The following is a 19,860-nucleotide window of genomic DNA, read 5'->3' on the forward strand; positions in this document are numbered from 1 at the left end:
ACTTTGCATGACCCCAGACCACTTACTCAGAGGTCTAAACACTCTTAACATGGAAGTGCTTTCATTTTAAGATGATACACAACAATAACCTTCCTCCATGGATGTCAATAAAGAGGGAGCACATTATGTTGACAATGATTGTTCTAGGTATTTTATTATTTTATTGTTACCTACATGTAATGAAAAGTCTTGGAGTGAAATAACCACAATAATTAACTGATGTTGTTCATTCAACTAGGTAAGTACCAAGTGAAAGATATGAATGTATATATTGCACCTCTTATCGATGAGTTGCTAGTATTATGGAATGGTTTCACTTTGTATGATATCTCTAGACCAATTGGACAAAAACAATTTTAATTCCATGCAATGATTGTGTGGACAATTCATGATGCCCCATGGTTGACACAGTTCTATGGTATGTTATGCTGAAATCTAGTTGTACACAGTAATACTAATTCCAAAAATGAACATATTTAATCTAATTGTATCGTTATCTTGTAGGTCTTCAAACACAGGGAAATTTTTCATGCCCAATGTGTGGTCTAAAGATGAAATCTCATTATTCCAAAAGTTTCAGAAAGTAGGTGTTTGATGAGAATAGGTACTTCCTCCACATAAATCATAAGTATCGAAGTGTCAAAAAACATCTTCTCGATGGGAAAGAAGAGACAACACCAAAGCCATGAAGAATGACACCTCACCTATGGTAGTTGGAATATAATAGAATTTGAGGTCATCAAGGCATCAATACTGACCACCTTCCAAAGGGACTAAAATGTTATCCCAAAGGATTTAGTAGGTTTCCCACTAAAAGTAGCTACAAATTGTGCATTTGTTTGATACTATGCATATTGGAAAGAATGTTACAGAGACACTGTGGAAAATATTGGATGGAAGGTGTGACAAAGAAAAATTTGCCAAATTTTTTAGTAACATTCATGGTTCCAATCATGCAATGAAAAATATCATTGAATCAAATAGCAACGGAGATCGAATTAATGCAAGTGCACTTCCTTGGTTATTAATGAAGCAGTGAAGTAATGCCATAAAAGAAGTCATACAAAAAAATTGATTTCGTAGAGGATTTTCTACTAATTTAAGAAATCTCATATCAACAAAAAAGGAATTTGGCCTAGGGCTGAAAATGCATGATTGGCATGCCTTCATCAAGGTAAGTCACGGTCTTTTGTATTTATAATATATTTGTGAAACTACATTCAATTTTCATTGTATTATGTTAGAAAAGAATGAAATGATCAGTTGACAATTGTTGCATTATGTACTACCTCTATTCCTTCCAAACAACTTCAACAATAAATCAAACAAGTGATATATGATCTTGGAAAATACATGAGGTAAGAAGTGATATTTGTTCAATATATCAAACAAGTAATATATTGTAAAGTCTCATATTTATATGTTTTTGTGTCTTGAATCCCTTGTAGGTGGTTTTCATCTAAAGAAATCTATAAAGAGGATATAAAATATTGGAAGAAAAGAATACATCTACTAATGTGTGAAATGCAAAAGTATTTACCTTCAACTTTTTTCAATGTACAAGAACACTGCCTCATATGCCTAGTTGAGGAGATTGGATTTTGTGGACTTGTACAACCTAGGTCAATGTGGATGGTTGAGAGACACTTGAAATTTTTGAAGGGTTTGGTTTGACAAAGAGCATATCCTGAGGGTTCTATGATTGAGGAATATATGACATACCTGATGATGGTGTATGTTACTCATATCTTCCTAATCATGGAGTAAAGACCCATATTGATTGCATTTGGGATCTTGACTCCATTAAAACATTTGAAGGGGAGCATTTGGTGGGGAATTATAGATTTAGGAAAGTGAAAGGTAATAAATTATGAGATATTATTGTAGTTAATTAATTCTTAATCTTCAAAATAAATTTGTTGTAAGTCAACTATTTACTTTTGTACAGTTGCTAAAGAATGGGATGCAATACATTTGTTTATTGCAAATAATCAAAGTTTTGATGACGATATGGATTGAATGATGTCAAAATTTTGGTCATAGATTAAAATGGGAATTTGTGTCTTCATTGGTTAAACAAGCTCACTGTAACGGAGATCCTAATGTTACACAAAAGGAAATAGATTTAGCAAACTATATGTTTTTGTACTCATGATGCAATAATTTATACATGTTTGACATTATTATAGGTCAAACACCACAAATCTATGTTATGAAATGGTTATAAATTTTGCATCAAATATTTAGATGACATGAAGAGAACTTGTTGATTTTGTGATAAGTACAGCCTTCTAGGTGACCAATATTTCATCTAGAAATGACATAAATCCTCGAGAATCTCAAAATTGATACTATGGCATTTTGGTTGATATGCTTGAATGTTAATACCTTTAAATTAGTTCTCTTTGTTGTCAAATGGTATAGACTATGATTCAATCAAAATGATCTTGATATAATTGTTATTGAGCATGAGAATGGATTTTCAATGATTAATACAAGGTTGTTTGAGCCAGTTAGGGATGAGCCCTATGTTCTTCCAAGCCAATGTGACTAGGTATTTTAATCAAAGGGTCCACATAAATTGATTTGGTCATTTTCTATTAGACATGATCCAAGGAGAAGGCCGATAAAGTATAATGCGATGGAAGAAGAGGATACTGAGGAAAAGGAAGAAGTGGATCACAATCGAGAGTTAGTCAGTGATGCTCTTGATGCAAATGATGTTGTTACTAATCATGATGGTGATGAGGATAGTGATGATGATGACTAGGATAGTGGTGATGATGATGTCAACAAAGATGATGATCCTAATGATGAGATGGATGAAGAATAGCATCTTGTATTGTAGTTGTAGGGGATGCAAAGTTGTTCGTAATGATTGTGTTGAGGCCTAAGTTAATGGGAAAGATGATGTAGTTGGACAAGGTAAAGAGCACTACAATTTTCTTTAAAATCTTTAAAGTCTCAACTTTTTAAAATTTAACCCTTTTATTTGTTATTGCAGAGGACCCACATTTGCAAAGGATAGCGAGTGCACATCCACAAGTGAGAAGAAATATCAATGACAACATAGATATGCCCCTAAAACAATATACGAAAGGAAAAAAACAAATAAAAAATTCAAATGATTCATGTGAACATTTGTGACTTATTTCATAAGGACTGATATTTATGTCTAGATGTTTTATTTATGTTCTATTGAATGTTCGTGTGAACGTTCTAATGAATCTTATGTTTTAATGTTAGCATGAATGTTCTAATGAAACTTATGTGTTAATAAATGTTATCATGTGATAATTCATGAATATTACATTTTATTAATAGAATGAATGAATTTTAGATGTTAATGGGGAATTTAGATGTTAGGAAGTTGGTGGGGGGTGGGGGTGGGGGGTGGCCAAATGAGCTTCCACTTTCACATGGTTGGCCCTATATTCTCAAAACCAATTGAAGCTCAATAGTAACCTATGATTTCATGACAATTGACTATGTGAATCTCTTGGTTTCAGGAAATATAGAAGGACGCTATAGTCAAACTTGTTGATATATAAAATTTAGTTGTAGTGTATGAAGTATTCAAAAGAATGTCTTTCTATGAGATTGCCTCAAATTATTCCTCTCTAAGGTATTTTATTCTTTCTATTTATCTGCAATCATGTTTGATTGTGTTGTTATTTTTACATCAGCATCTTGGATCACATTCTATGATTCATCATATAAATAAGAGAAAGATATTAGAAAGCATGATTCTATGTAAATAACAAAATTAAAGTATTTAGCTTGATTTCTTTTGAATTTCTTATAGAATTGATAGTAGTGTTGAGGAGACTGAAATGTTTTCAATGTATATAAAGCTCATGTTCATAGCTTCCCATGAAACACCATTAAGGTAGAGCTTGGGAATGAATGAGGTTGCAACTGGTCATTGCGCTTCAAAGGTAGAATTTTTTTCTTGTATATTCAGATTGAATGGAGCTATTTTTCTAATGGAAAGAAAATTAATTGATCTTGTCCTTTCTTATTTTGGTACAGGGGAAGGTTCCTCTTATATCACAAGATGGACTCCATCAACTACATATCTTCATTTTTGTATTAGCAATTTCTCATGTCTTGTCTTGCATTGTAATTATGACACTAGGATGGGAAAATGTGTGAGTCACTAGGACTTCCTCCTCTTATTGTTATGTTTTCCATTTTCTCATTGAATGATTGCATTTGATAACTTTTGTTGTAAATTGGGAGACATGAAGGAGAATTTGAATAGTGGAAACAAATGATATTAGATCATTCTAAAGTATACATTGATTCACGATTTATTTATTTTTAAAATGAATCTTGTCATACAAATTGACTTGATATGTTGGCAGATAGTAGACTTAAAGGGTAAAACAAATCTTCCAGGGGATATGAATACATCATAATTCATGCGCTTGTGCATTCTATTGTTTCACAATGTTCTCATGAACTATTCTCATTATTTCTTTTGAGTGTGGTGATATGTTGATAATATTATAGGGAAATTTTTAATTTTTTATCTTTTCCATGTAACCTTTTCTATTTATTATCACTTCCAAATAAAAACTGAAGTGTAATTATGTCTTGTATATACACTTTTTTTCCCATAATAGAGCAATATATAGTTATATGCTTAATCTATTGTTTTATTTTATGTACTAGTGTGTATGGGTGGTCTATCTTCCTTTGAAGTTGACAAAGTTCATAGACAAACATACTAGCACTAGTTGATTACTTAATAGTTTCCTTATATTTGTAATTGGTTTGTTGTCATACATGGTTAGACTAAGAAAATTGGTCAATCACCATTACATAGTTTTTAATCGATTGTCATTTTTTGTCTCAATAGTTCTGACATTTACATATTTGATGTTCAATCAATTGTTCAAATAGTTTTGGAAAGGTGACAGGATGATATATTATAGTAAGTATGACATGTTTTAACATGGGTACAATTAGAAAAGTAATCAAGGTCCACTAGATAGTTTTTCCTTGATTTCTTAATATTAATATCACACATTCAATATCCATGATATTTAAATATTTGACATTCAATCAAATGCAAAATATTGTTGGAAAGGTGACTAATTGATATAATATTGTAAAAATGACATGTTATGGCATGGCTATAGTTGGAAAATTATTCAAGGACTGTTAGATAGTTTTTTCTTTATTACTTTGCATCAGTATCATACATTCTTGTAGATGATATTTACATGTTCAACATGCAATCAAATGCATAAATGTAGTTTGAAAGGTGATGAAAATATATAATTTAATAAATATGCTCATATTTATTTTCTAGGTTCATTATCCCCCATTTTGATGCATCCTCATCTCTTGCTTCTATCTTTGATCCTTGTTATTTCCATTTTGAAATATTGTTCCCATAATTTTTAGGGTAGTTCAAAAAATCCTCTTCAAACATTCTTACATTTCTTGGACTTTCCCAATAGGGGAATGTGGATGTGGTAGGATCATACTTTATTTCACTGTCATTCTAATATATGTTGTTGGTCTTGGATTGGTTTTGACAATTGAATGTCAACACACTTAACCAATTTTCATATTGAAGTTGAGTACACTATATATGTGAAGACATAGTATGTGTCGAGTTAGATATCTAGTAGGTGTCAAGTGAACTTCAGGTGCCAAGCATGATGCATGTGTCGAGTGACTTTAGGTGTTGAGTCACAATTGATGCCGAGCCAGATAGAATTACTATGTATGTCGAGCAAGCCAGAATCCTATATGTGTTGAGCATCAGCAATCAGTATGTGCCAAGTAACACAGAAATAGCATATGATTTTGTGCCTTCACAAACTCAGATGTACACCATTTTAGGATGAATTGCGAAGGACTCTAAAAGATAAGATCGAATCTTTTGCATTATGCAATTTGCATGCAACCAATAAGAAAAATGGAGAATGCATGCCACCAATAGGAAAAGTGTAAGGATTTGAGCAGGGAAATAAGCTCGTGGATTTATACCTAATACTAAGTCTTCAAAGCCTTTATAAGAAGGTAAAAACCCCATGATTTAATGTTGTTGAGTTGACAAAAAGTTGAAGCGAGCAAAATTGTAGAATAGAGCAATAGCAGGGGTGTCAAGACTTAGAGATTTGATCAGCATTGCAGATTATAGTTGATCAGAATAGAGGAAGGGTTACGCATAGACATTAGATCACAAAGGATTAGATCAAAGTAAGCAAACCAAGAGCCTAAAATCAGAAATCAAGGACTGTAAGCTATCAGGTTTATTCAACCTAATACTTTCTAGCAATTGTATTAGGAAGGAAAATTCTATATTGATAGGTTAGCTTAACAGCTATGTTGTAGAACCTTTAACAAGGTGATAAATCCTTTTACAAGGTAGCACTTCAAGTAAGTGTTTGTAAAACCCTTTGAACAGGTCACTATTGACAAAGTGTAAAGCCTTTAATAGGGTAGGCCTCTAACAAGGTAGACCAGAAGTGGTCAAACAATATTGCTGCATGATAATTTGTGGGTATCATCCCCACCCCAGTTTTACCTTCTCATTTATGGAGGGGGTGATCAAAATTTGGTATTATGTGTCTTGATACATGTCTTTATTTTATCTGATATGATTACATGCATGCAATTTATATTTAGTTAAAAGTTTTTATGGTTAAAGTGTATTACTTTTGATTCACCCCCCACCACCCCCCCCCCCCCCCCCCCCCAGAAGTAATCTTCTCATTTGTAAATTCCAACATATGTATCACCTATGAATATATGATTCTATCTCTAGAGGATGTTTAATCTTGAAAAAAATAATATTTAATTGTTCATGCTTGTACTATTAAAGTAAATTAGTTTTTCTAATTTTAAGATTACAAATTTTTCTTTGTATAGTAATTGTGAAAGCTAGTAGTGGGCCAAGATATGTTGTTTGGTGTTAGAATAATGTAGATAAAGATAAGCTCACTATAGGTACACGTGTTTTTCTTGACATGAAAACACTTACAATAATGAGGGCTCTTCCTCATGAGGTACCTAGCATTAGAATCTCACATCGACAAGCTATTAATAAGCACAAATTATATCAGAATATTTGAAGGGATTTTCTAGAAAAAAAGACTAATAATTTTGTTTGTGTATATTGGATGTAGGTGGACCCTGTTGTTTATAATATGCTACATGAGGATCCTAGAAATGTGAGCTACTCAATAGTAGGAGGGTTAGTAGATCAAATCAGGGAGTTGAGAGAGTATATTTCTCTTCCTTTAATGAATCTTGAACTCTTTCTTAGGGTTGGAATCAAACCTCCTAAGGTAAAATTTGTGTGGGGTGCAAATTAATCATGGTAATTACTTGTTTATGTAAAGTTAAACTTGCTTGATTTATTTATTCTTGTTTGAAATCTTTCATAGAGGTTGATTCTTTTTTCTCCAATTTCAGGGAGTACTTCTATATGGCCCTCTTGGAATGGGAAAGACACTATTAGCAAGAGCTATTATTAGTATCATTGATGCCAATTTCCTTAAGGTTGTAGCTTGGTTTTTTTTTTTTTTTTTTTTTTAATCCATCTTACTTTTATGCAATCCAACTTTCTTATTTCTTGTACCTGATGTTTGATTTATGCCTTCTTTTTGTGATACTATTTTTTAGATGGTTTCAAGTGCTCTAATAGATAAATATATTGGCAAAGTTCAAGGTTGATAAGGGAAATGTTTGGTTGTGCACAGGATCATTGCGTATGACTTCTTATTCATTTGAACATCAGACGAGTAATTTTTGGTATTTGTTAATATAATTTAAAATGCTAATATTTTGTTTACATATAATAATAGTTTTTTTTTTTCAAAACATTTTGTATGTTGAATTATTAGCTCATTACATCTAAGAATTTAAAGGTATTGACACTAATAAGTATTTCTCTATATGCCTACAACCCTATTCCTCTTAGTAATTGCATTGCAATTTACTAACAAGTATTCTGATTCATATAAATGAAATACTTAATATTATAGTGGGGCTTTGTTGCAGCCATGCATCATATTTATGGATGGAATTGATGCAACTAGTGGATGTCATTTTAGTGAAGGAACACGTGTTGATTGAGAAATTCAAAGAACTTTAATGGAATTGCTTAACCAACTAGATGGTTTTGATCAATTAGGAAAGGTATTGTGTTTTAAGGTGCTCAAGTTGTTGTAATTGTCAATCAATTGCATTAATCAAGAAACTATGTTATTTAACTTATTTAAGATTCTTCAAGGTAGTGTATTTTTCATTATGACCTTAAAATCTTGTTAATCTCAACATTAAATGTAGGTAAAAATGATCATGGCAATCAATTGTCCTAATGTTCTAGACCTAGCCCTGCTTAGACCTGGTCGTTTGGATAGAAAGATTGAGATTCCACTTGCAAATGAACAAGCAAGAATGGAAGTATTGAAAATACATGTTGTAGGGATTGCAAAACACTAAGACATAGATTATAAAGCTATTGTAAAGCTTGTTGAGGTCTTGTTATGTTTCTTTAATAATTTGAAATTTATCCAAAATACTTGAGTTTTATCCTATACTACACTGGTATGTTTTGGAGTTAGTAATTATTGTTTTATTAATTACTATATAATTGAGATTATTTCAACTTTGATCAAGGCTTCAATGGAGCAAATTTTTGTAACATTTTTACAAAAGTTGGTATGGTAGTCATTCATGCAGAGTGTGATTACATAATCTAGGAAGATTTTATGAAGGTGAATTTTCTTTCCCTTTCTATTTAGCATTTTATAAAATTGGAGTTGCTTATGCTCTCTGGCCTATAACTTGGACTTATCTTTGTCATTCAAGTTGTTCGCAAGTTCAACGAAGCAAAGAAACTAGATTCAAGTTGTTCAAGAGTTGATCTATGTATTAAATATCTATTGTTTAATTCAAAACAAAAATACAAAATTTATGTTTGTCCTTATTTGAGAAATCTTGTATGTTCAAGTGGTAGACAATGTGATCCAAATGATGTGATCATTGCACCAGTGCAGTCCTTATTTTGTTAAGACTTCAGTCACACTTTTCTTTTAAATTTTTGATGTAATCTTGTTAGGCATTTTTTGAAACTCTATGATCTATATTGTTTCAATGACTTCACTCATGCTTCAAAAGATATTAGAATGTTGATTCAAGGCTTGTCCTCTAGCCCACAAGTCAAAATGAGATTAGGGTGTGTCTGGATGCCTACACCTCTAGAGTTCTCTGCCATGGAAGGAACTAACAATAGAATATGAGAACTACCAATTTTTTTTTGATAATGTAGTGATCTATCACAATTGTGATGTCTTGCCAGATGGAAAGTTGTCACTCTCACAACTTTGTCATCGCACATAGCCACACTTGCAACAGTAACATCTATTGGATGACCATCACTCGAACAATATTGCTTTGGCATGTCATTTTCATTGCAAAATCTAATCTGATGGATGCCCGTCGAGCCTACAACAACTCTATCGCAAGTGAGACAACAGACTGAAAATGTTAGTCGTCATAATTGTGATAGTAGGTCATCCAAATTATGATGGCGTGAAGAGGTACTCTTCACCTCTCTTTTTTCCAATTTGCGATAGATTTAGGCATACCAATTGTGAAGGACTAGCTTTCTGTCACAACTTGGGACAACAAAAGTTTGATGCCCGTTCGATGAAGCCAATTTGTACTATTGTCGGTCGGGCGACAGTTGGTTGTCATAATTACAAGAGGTTGCCATCACAATTTGGGCCCAAATGTACTAGTGTATGCATCTTTCCTACTGTGGTTCCTTAATCATCTATTGTTCCTATTTTTCCACTGCTTGTAGTCTCCACATGTGTTGAGAAATCTTGCTAAAATCCACTTTTCACCCCAAGTTATAAGAAGTAAAATGTTGCATTGGGTGACCATTGTTTCCAATGTTTCTAATCCTCCCAGTCCCATCTTGTCTCACCCTTTCATCATATTTCCCAACTTTTCTCCATTGAGTCCTCTGTTGTCCCTACCTACCTCCCATCTGTCATCTCTTTGGCCTCAGTAGGTCAAACCCTCATGCCTTTGAAAGGGATTGAATCTACCCTACTACTAATTTTTCCCTCCACTATCTCTGTATCTTCCACCATTCCAGTCGTTAAACCTTAAGCCTCAACATTCCTGCATCTTGCTCTATTATATTATGAATTTTAAATTTTTGCATATGTCTATAATAAAATTAAACATCAACATTTAAATACAATATAATATATATAATATTTGTTATTTTTATTTTATGGTACAATTTAATGTATTTCTTGTTTTTAAAAATAATTATACATAAAATAAATTTAATTTATAAATATTTAAATCTATATAATATATTTATATATATTTTATTATTATAATTATTTATTTATTATTTATTAACACGTATATTGTTTATTGTAAAATGAAACATCATAATTTAGTATATTTTTAAAATTATACATTAATTAAAATATAGAATCTTGTAAAATAGTCTAAATTCAATGAGCTTCTTTGGTTTATTAAATGATTTTATTTCACATATTTAACTTAATTCTAATAGAATTGTGCCTCGGGTGAATTTGGTAGAATGGATACCCCTCAGTCCTTGGTTCTTAACCAAAGAGGCTAGGCAAAATGTTGAACCTCCATAAAAAAATATAATAGAATGATAAAGTTGTTTTTTTTTTAAGAGTTAAAAAAGTTAGTTAATAAGTTTTTTAACTTTTATAAATTCTTAATTTTAATTATAAAGTAAAAGTTAAGAGTTATTATATTTAATTAAAGAGTTCTCCTACTTTGTTATATAATTTAAAAATATTAAAATTAAATATTTAGCATCACAAATAGAAACACTAAAATATGTGGAAGAGATCCAGTGGTGGAGAAAAATTCACAAGCAACGTAGGAATGGAGGCCAAGATAGGGGATTCAAAGGGGGAAGGAGTATTTTTTTGAAAAAAATTAGCAAATCAGATGATGGAGACAAGGGATTTGATTGACATTGAAGTTTTTGAAGTGATCAAGTTGGATATTGATCTCTGGAGGAAGATGGCAGTTATTGGTAGATTTATTGGTCTGAGGTTTAATAGATTGCAAATCAAAGAACGGTTCTCTAAGTATTGGTGTGAAGACAATGTTCTAAAATTCATTCCATTAGGTTTCTTCATTGTTATTTTTTGAGAAGAGTCAATCAAAAATAAAATCCTAGGGCAACAAAATTGGGCCTACAATTATTCCCCTTTATATTTGCAAGCATAACAAATGAATTTTGATATGATCTCATTAGCAGTATACAAGGAACCAATTTGGATCTAGTTGTATAATCTTCCTATTGAGTATTTGGGGATGAGTGTTTGGAGCATATTGGACGTTCAATGGTTACTTTGTTGGAATTGGATGAAGAGATCATCAATAACGATTTGTATCTCTATGCAAGGATTAAGATTGCAGTAGTCAAGAGAATCCCATCAATTATCAATCTCAAATTAGGGAGTGGAATTTGGAAACAAAAAGTAGAAATTGAATTGCCTAATTTTGACATACAAAAGAGGGCAATAATCTCCTTGTGGGTAATCATTGACCTAAGGACAAACTGGACAAGGTTTGGGTTCCCAAGAAAATGGTTACAAAAACTATTTTTCTGAAACAAAAGATAGTATCTCCAAAGAAAAATTCAATTTGGGAAGAGGGGAAATGTTCTATATTGAAAGAAAATCTAGTGGATAGGAGAAAGTCTTATGTGGAGAAGAACCCCATACAAACCCATATGCAATCAGATACAAAGTGGATTATGATCAGGTATCTAGTGATAGTTTCTTCACTTTGGGGGAATTAGGAAATGTTGATCCAAGAAATGTGAGTCAATCGGCCAATGTTCTTCTTGGTAAAACCAAAGGTGGTAGGGGAAGGAGATCTAACATGTAGAAAAGAGAAGAAAGGGCTAATGAGATAGGGATCATCAATGTTTTTTATTATTTAAGGAAATCCAAACGAGTAGGATGCTCCATTGGTGAGAAATGAAAATATCTACATGGAATGCCAGGGGATTATCGGCCCCTGACAAGAAACTCTTGGTAAAATGAGAGTTAAATAAAATGGAATGGGATTTGGTGTTCTTATAGGAGATGAAAATCAATCTTGATTAAGCTCTTAGTTTCTTGTGGTTTTGTCATAAGTGGGAAGGTTTTTTCAGGAAGCAGTTGGGGCTTCGAGAGGTTTGGATATAATGTGGAATCTAAATCTCATAAATGTCTCAGAATTAGAAAGATCTTCCCATTGGATCTTTGGAATCTATCAAAAGGATAACTTGGACTTCCCCTTTTTTTATGTCTATGGCCCCATAAAATCTAATGAAAAAATTAAGGTTTAGATAGAGATTTCAAAGATGCTTTCCTTGATTGATAACAACAAGGTGATTATAGTAGGGGGTTGTAATGCCTTACTAGATCAAGAGGATAATTTTGGGAGTTTAAGGACGTATTCTCAAATCATGGAGGATGTTAGAATGTTTGTGCATCAAAATCATTTATTTTATGTAGTCACAACAAATGGTAAATTCAGATGGACTAACCATAGGGAGAAATTCACCAGAATCATGGAGATATTGGATAGATTTCTAGTTGGTTCTTTTTGGGTTAAATCTTCTTTTAAAATGGGTTCTTGTATTCTTCCATTCTCTCTGTCAGACCATTTCCTAGTTCAACATTCTATTAAAGAATCTCCTCAAAGTGGTAAAGGAAGCTTTAGATTTCAAAACATGTGGTGGAGAGATAAGGATTTTTCGCCAAATTGGGAATCATGGTGGTAGAAGAGTAATATTTTTATTGGGACACCGAGTTATTGCTTCTTGCAAAGATTGAAAATGCTAAAAATATATATTAAAATATGGAATAAGGATTCATTCAAAAACATATTCGTGGAGAAAATAAGGATTGAAGTAGAATTGGATGTGCTTAACAATCACGTCATAGTTGATGATATGACTAACAAAGATTTCCTACAAGAAAAAAGGTTGAAAAATGATCTAGCAGAAATCCTGCATAAAGAGCAGGCATTTTGGAGGGATAAGTCCAAAGATAACTAGATTTGTGTTGGCAATCTAAATACAAAGTTCTATCATGCTTCAGTTAAATCAAGGAGAGCCAACAGTAGGATCAGTCATATTCAAAATGACCATGGAGTTTGGTTAGAGGATGAATACATAATAACAAAGGAAGTAGTTGATCATTTTAAATATCTATTAGGGGAATCTCTTGACTCTATTTTTTTGGACCCTCAACATTTGCTTGATGTGATTCTGAAAGTGGTTTTGGAAGAGAAAATTTTGGATTTGATGCATCCCTTTTCGATTTTGGAGGTTAAAAAAGCCACCTTTGACAATCTACTGGATAAGATGCTAGGCCCAGATGATTTTCCTTCATATTTTTTTCAAGAACACTGGAGTTTTATGGGGGAAGACATGTTAAAAGTGGTGGAGGATTTTAGAAAGAAGGGGAGATTTGCTAGAGAGATCAACAATACAGTCATCGTCTTGATTCCTAAGAACTCTACAATTCTATCTACACAATCATCTTTAAGGCAATGGTTAATAGATTGAAGATAAAACTCGACAGGTATATTTTGGATGAACAACCTAGTTTTATCCCTAGGCATGAAATTTCAAAGAATATTCTAATGTAAAGGGAAGTTATTCATTCTATGAAGTTAGGAAAGAATCCAGGTATGATTATCAAATTAGATGTTAATAAAGCATGTGATAAAGTAAGATGGTCTTTTATATGTGAAGTTCTTTCCAGATTTGACTTTTGTCAAGAGTAGATTAGATGTATCATCCACTATTTATCCTCTGTCTGTAGACACCTAAATTTGATTACACCACTATGGTAATCTAATTTAGCCATCTCTAAAGGCATCATTAATTAAATTCCTATTTAAATAATCCCTTGCCATCCCCTAGCCGATTAATTTAATTAATCATCTATAGTCCTTATTGATAAATCAAATATCCTATTATTTATCAATTAAATCCTTTTCTCCTATCTAATTCCAAAAATCCCCATTTATTAAATAAATCTATTTGATAAATAAAATCCTCAAATTCAAAAACCCCTAACCTATCTCTAATCCTCCATTTAGCCTAATCCACCCCATCCACCCATACTAAACTAGCTTAGCCACTAACTCACCCACCCTCATTAATGCCATCCACTTGCACATCTCTAACATTCCTAATCTAATCCTAAACCCAAGCCTAATCCACCCCCTAATGTTGTCACATTCCCTAAAGCAAGTTTCAGACTTTCCTAAACCAAACCAAAGTCTCCCCTCAAAAATCCCAACCACCAAGTCATGAGTGCTCTTACAAACCATAAAAGACTCTTACAAGCTCACTCATGACTCTTACATCCATCTTCCACACTCTTCCCTCTTCCACACTCATTCCTCTTACATCTCTCTTACATTCTCAACCCCACTCATCATGCCTTTAACCAACCCTTTACCCTACCCTCTCACACTCATCCTCCTTGTGACAAGTGTCACCTTCCCATTGGCGCTAAACAAGCACAATCCATGTGCTCCCCTTTGAGTGCATCTTAGCCCTCCTTAACGATCTCCCCATCCTTGCATCTAAGCCCTCCATCCCTCTACCCCTTGGCCTATAAATTGAATCCCATCCCAAGCCATTTAATCAAAAATCTTTGAGCTAAAGTTACCATGCCCTTTTGAGAGCCAAAAGCCATACCCATACCCTTATAATGCCAAATTGAGAGCTCACAAAGCTACCAATTTGCTATTATCCATCTCCACCATTGAAGCAACTTTGAGCATTTGAGCATACATCCACATCAAAGGACACATCTACAAAATCAAGAAAACAATGAAGTGCTTCATCCTTTGAGGTTTGCATCTCTTGTTTGTTTTCTTTGTCTAAGCATATATGTGAACTTAGTTTTGGTTTGTGAATGCTTTCTTTAATGTTAATGTTCCTTGCACACTAAGATCTTGTTCTACACTGTCCACTTCTCAATTCTAGTCAATGGTTTTCTTTGTGGTTTTTTACAAGAAACCAATGGATTGAGGCAAGGTGATCCTCTATCTCCATTTCTTTTTCTTTTTTTTATAAAATTTCTTGGTAAGAACATTAGAAAACAAACAAATATGGTTTGGTGGGGAGAGAGTCTTATCCATAATTTTTCTAAACTGATTTCGCACTCACAGTTTGTTAATGATACTATGCTTTTTGGGGAGGCTTCAATTAGGGAAGTGTTGGTCATTAGGGAGGTGTTGGATAGTTATGAGAGGGGTTCAGGACAATGCATGAACATGTTGAAGTCCAAGATTTATTTTCTCAATTCCAGCAGGAGCCTATAGAATAATATTATTAATATATTGGGATTCATAATAGGTGAATTCCCTGTTGTATATTTGGGGGTCCCTCTATTCACAAGTAGGTTTAACCCCAAGATATGAGAGGATAAATCAAATAGATGTCAACAGAAAGCTCTAGGGTGGAAAAATTAGTGGTTATCTTAGGTAGGTGGAATACAAATGATAAAATCGATGCTATCAGCCATTCCTATATACTACATGTTAGTCTATCAAATGACTAACAAAGCAACAACATCCATTGATGGTTCGTTAAAAAACATCTTGTGGGAAGGATCAAAGGAAGTAAAAAAGACCCCGTAATAAGTTGGGACATGGCTTGCAAATCAAAAAAACATGCAATATTGGTATGAGAAAGATGTTGGACTATAGTATCATGCTTTGGCAGCTAAATTGGCATGGAAGATGTACAAATATCTAGAGAAACCATGGTGTAAAGTTATGTTAGCTAAATAGTTGGACTCTGCTAACCCCAACATAATTCTTACAGTGGCCAATGCAAACAAAGGATCTCATATGTGCATTTCCTTTGAATAGTCAAAATCTCATTACTGAACATCTTACATGGAAAATAGGAAATAGGCGTAGAGCAAAGTTTTGGCATGATTCTTGGAATGGAGATCCTCTGCTAATCAATTAATTCAAGGATATTAATTGGGTGACTAAAATAGAAGTAGTGATGGGGGCAAATTAGATGATTATTTTAGTAGTCATGAGAATTCTTGTTTGATAAGTTGGAAATCGGCAAGATCAGGCTCCCTGGAGTATTAGAGGAAATTATATGATCTCCTTTCAATTAGAATTGTGATTCCCTCAGATCTTGAAGATCAACTATTATGGAGTGCATCTAAATCAAGGAATTATAAGGTCAATCTTAGTTATGAGTTGCAGCGGTGCAAAACTAGAGATGTTTAGTGGCCTTCGATTCTTTGTTGGGGAAAATGGTTGCTTCCAAAAGTAGGAATATTTCTATGGATTGCTCTTCATGGTAGGATTCTCACAGGCAATCATTTGAAGAGTATTGGTATTGAGGGACCGAGCTGGTGCATTTTGTGTAAAAAAATGAGGAGACGGTGGACCATCTCCTCCTTTGGTGTCCTTTTGTGCGACAATGTTGGGAGTGGTTAATAGGTAGATTGAATTGGAATGCAGTCAAGAATGAATTGTTTAGAGATTTTTTGTTTTCATGGCTATTGGATAGGAGATTTTCCAAATGGGGAATTCTCTAGATATTAAGTCCATCTATGCTAGTATGGCATAGCTGGAAGGAGAGAAATCATAGGATTTTTGAAGAGAAATAGATGGGAGTTGAAGTTTTGTAGGAAGAGATTAAAGAAGCCATTGAAGAAGTTGTTAACATCAGGACCCAAGGGTTGAAGTATAGTGTAATTTCCCCACTAACTAGGACATTAATACCTGCAAAACCCATGTTAGAATTTATACAATAATAAAAATATATATCTTACTATTCTACCCTCTATCCTCACCCAACCTTAAATACGTCTCTAGATTGGGTTACCTATCCCTTAGTTATTCAACCATCTTTTCTAGAGTGCACCCTTTAAGGTTCACATATGCATATCTTGACACCATTAGAATATTCCTTCCATTGGACTTCCTCAAGCATGTTGGTCAGATGGAGATAATTCTCGCATACCAACATTATAAAGGTTGTATCCATTAAGTAGTGTTCTTGGCCAAATGGGTATTTTACCCATTTTTGATACCAACACTTTACCATCATCTCTATCATGCTAGCCAAATAGGTAGTTATACTATCTCTGATATTGATGCCTAGAGCTTGCCATTTACTTCATCATAATTTCCAAATCAGAATGAACCCATCTCTAATACAAAATATGTGAAGCAATAAAATTGGATCCTTTCATGACATTCATAATGAATGCCCTCCACCAAGACATGCTTGGATCATATTAAGACATTCTAATGAATGCCCTCCACCAAGACATGCTGGATCATATGCTTAATAATTATATTCTTTTATTCTATTATGATCTAATTCCATAAATAATTGCTTAGAAAATATATAATCCCCATATATTTGATGTCATATAGTAATTGCACATATATATGGATTTTGTATATGCATATATGTTGATTTAAAGATATGCCACATTAAATTAATGTATACCATCTAATAATAATATTTAGACAACTTAAAAAATCCTTGACTTACCTTGGGGAGTTTAGGCTTTGATTGCTTTGAAATGCAACCTCCTTTATAATCTTCCTATACTTACCTCTATCATAGACTGTACCACTTGCTCCGCTACAAATGTGTATTTATACTGATGTGATGGATGACTTGAGGGGTCTCAGTGGTAGCAATTATAATCTTTCCCCTTCCTTTGATGGTCCACCTATCCTTCCATGTGGGCATGGTTATAAAGTGAAGGTATATATGTCTCGACCTTTTTCGGTCCAAAACCCCATTCAACCCCACACTGACATGGTCCTCCGCATGCTGAAGTAAACCTTCATTCTTTCTTACTGACCATCAAATTTTTGATAACTTCATGACCACCATATGTCTAGCACCTTCTCAAATGAAATGGACCCCTAATGGTTGGTCATTCACACTTCTTATTTTACTTCATCGGTTGTTTGTGAGTGTGTGGATTCATGCACTAATATGCAGTATCATCTTTTCCCCCTCCTATTTCTTCTTTGTTCGATATATATATGCATTGCTTGTGTGGACACCATCCTTGGAGTTGTTGATTGGTAGTAGTTTCATTTATTAATAACATTAGTTAGTCTTTTATATGTTGGGTAACATAGATATGTTTGGAAATAATAGTGTTTAGTGTTTGAGCATTAATATATACTAATTTCATGTATTTTGCTACTTATTTACATTTATATGTTATATTAGACAAATTTATTAATAAAATAAGGACTTAGATATTAAGAGCAACATTAAAAGAGATACATATTTTAAATACATTGTGTATTAAAAAAATAATTTGGGGCTCACTACATATAGATACCATTCTAAATGAGATCATGATATGGAATTTTTATGGTCATTAAAATCCAGAGGGGATCAACTCATGAGAGATAAGAAGGCAGTTAGAAATTTGGTTACTTGGTAGACTCCTTAATAGGGGTGGTTGAAATTAAATTTTGACAGGGCTGGTAGAGGTAATTTGGGTAGAAGTAGGATTGGTGTAATCATTTGAAATGAAGAAGGGTGGTTCATTAAAGCAATTGCAAGTCCCATTGACAACACTTCAAATAATGTTGCAAAGATCTCTATGTTGGAAACTGGTCTTAGATGGTGTGCATAAAATAGAATATTCAACTTGGTCATCGAGGGAGATTCAAAGGTCAACAGCAATAGATTAGCAAAGAGGGATTTCCAATCATGGAGATTGGAAGATTGGATCCCAAAAATCTCATAACATCTAAGGTCAATGGGAGAATTTCAACTTCAACATGTTTATTGAGAAGGTAACAGGGCGGTAGATCTACTACCAAATTTGGGGATTGATTACAATGAAGTGATGGGACATTCGGTGAACACATGCTGCTATATTTGAAGGAGATTCTTTCAGAGGACATTCGGTCATTCATGAGTAAAGGCATTGGATAGTGATAGAAGGTGGCACTTTTCCTACTTGAAGTGGAGTTTCTCATGATTTTAGGACCTTTCTCTTCCACTTTGAAATTGAGAAAATATTTTTTCAGGATTCATAGAAGAGATCAACCAGATCGAATGGCTTGGTAGAAGATTGTCACATAACCCTTGTACATCCTATGTCAATCCATATTTGTAAACATTTCAATCAAACATTTGTGGTAGTAATTCTTTTTTAAGGAGAAGTGTCTTCATCCATTTGCCTCTCACAGATGGCGAGTGTCTTGGGTATTAGATGTAGGTGTATGCAGGAAGTCGCGTTGGTGGAAGACAATGAAGGAACAAGTTTGTAGAATTTTTAAGCATGCCAATGATCAAGAAAAGGCAACCATGATCAATTTTTTGGGTGTGGACCATTGGACAGGAGGCCATGTGCACAATGGGAAGATGGTGTTTGATCTTTTTTAGCCCATTATCCAAGTATTGGGACATTTGGTGACTGCAAATGGTATGATACAAAGTATGATTACAAAAGAGATTTATTTGGAGGTGACTATTACCTTGGATTTGATTGACACCGGCATCTTTGGTGGAGGTATGTTGAGCCTATTTTTTCTGGAAGCCGAAGGTAAGAAGAAACTAATGAAGAAGGCCTGGAAGCTATTTAAGACTTGTGAGTATGATATGAGTAAGTTTGAGGCCTTTTGTCAAGAAAATGATACGTATTCCTAGTAGAAGTAACAACAAGGCTTCTCTCTATTGGAAAAGGGATTGGGTATCTCTTTTATTGAAATGGATAACATAGCTTATTTGTAACTAGTTTCGTAAATGGAGAGATAGCTCCTACATATAGTGTAATATCT

General features: G+C 33.4%; 1 pseudogene; it reads left to right on the forward strand.

The window, feature by feature from the left end:
* Positions 1-2,641: 2,641 nt before the first annotated feature.
* LOC149527919 (26S proteasome regulatory subunit S10B homolog B-like) overlaps positions 2,642-19,860 on the forward strand; it is a 79,116-nt pseudogene continuing 61,897 nt past the window's right edge.

This window comes from Cupressus sempervirens, unplaced genomic scaffold, assembly GCF_028749045.1.
Source record: "Cupressus sempervirens isolate cs-2001-9-10 unplaced genomic scaffold, ASM2874904v1 CseChr00c100005_01, whole genome shotgun sequence".
In the NCBI taxonomy this organism is placed as follows: domain Eukaryota; kingdom Viridiplantae; phylum Streptophyta; class Pinopsida; order Cupressales; family Cupressaceae; genus Cupressus; species Cupressus sempervirens.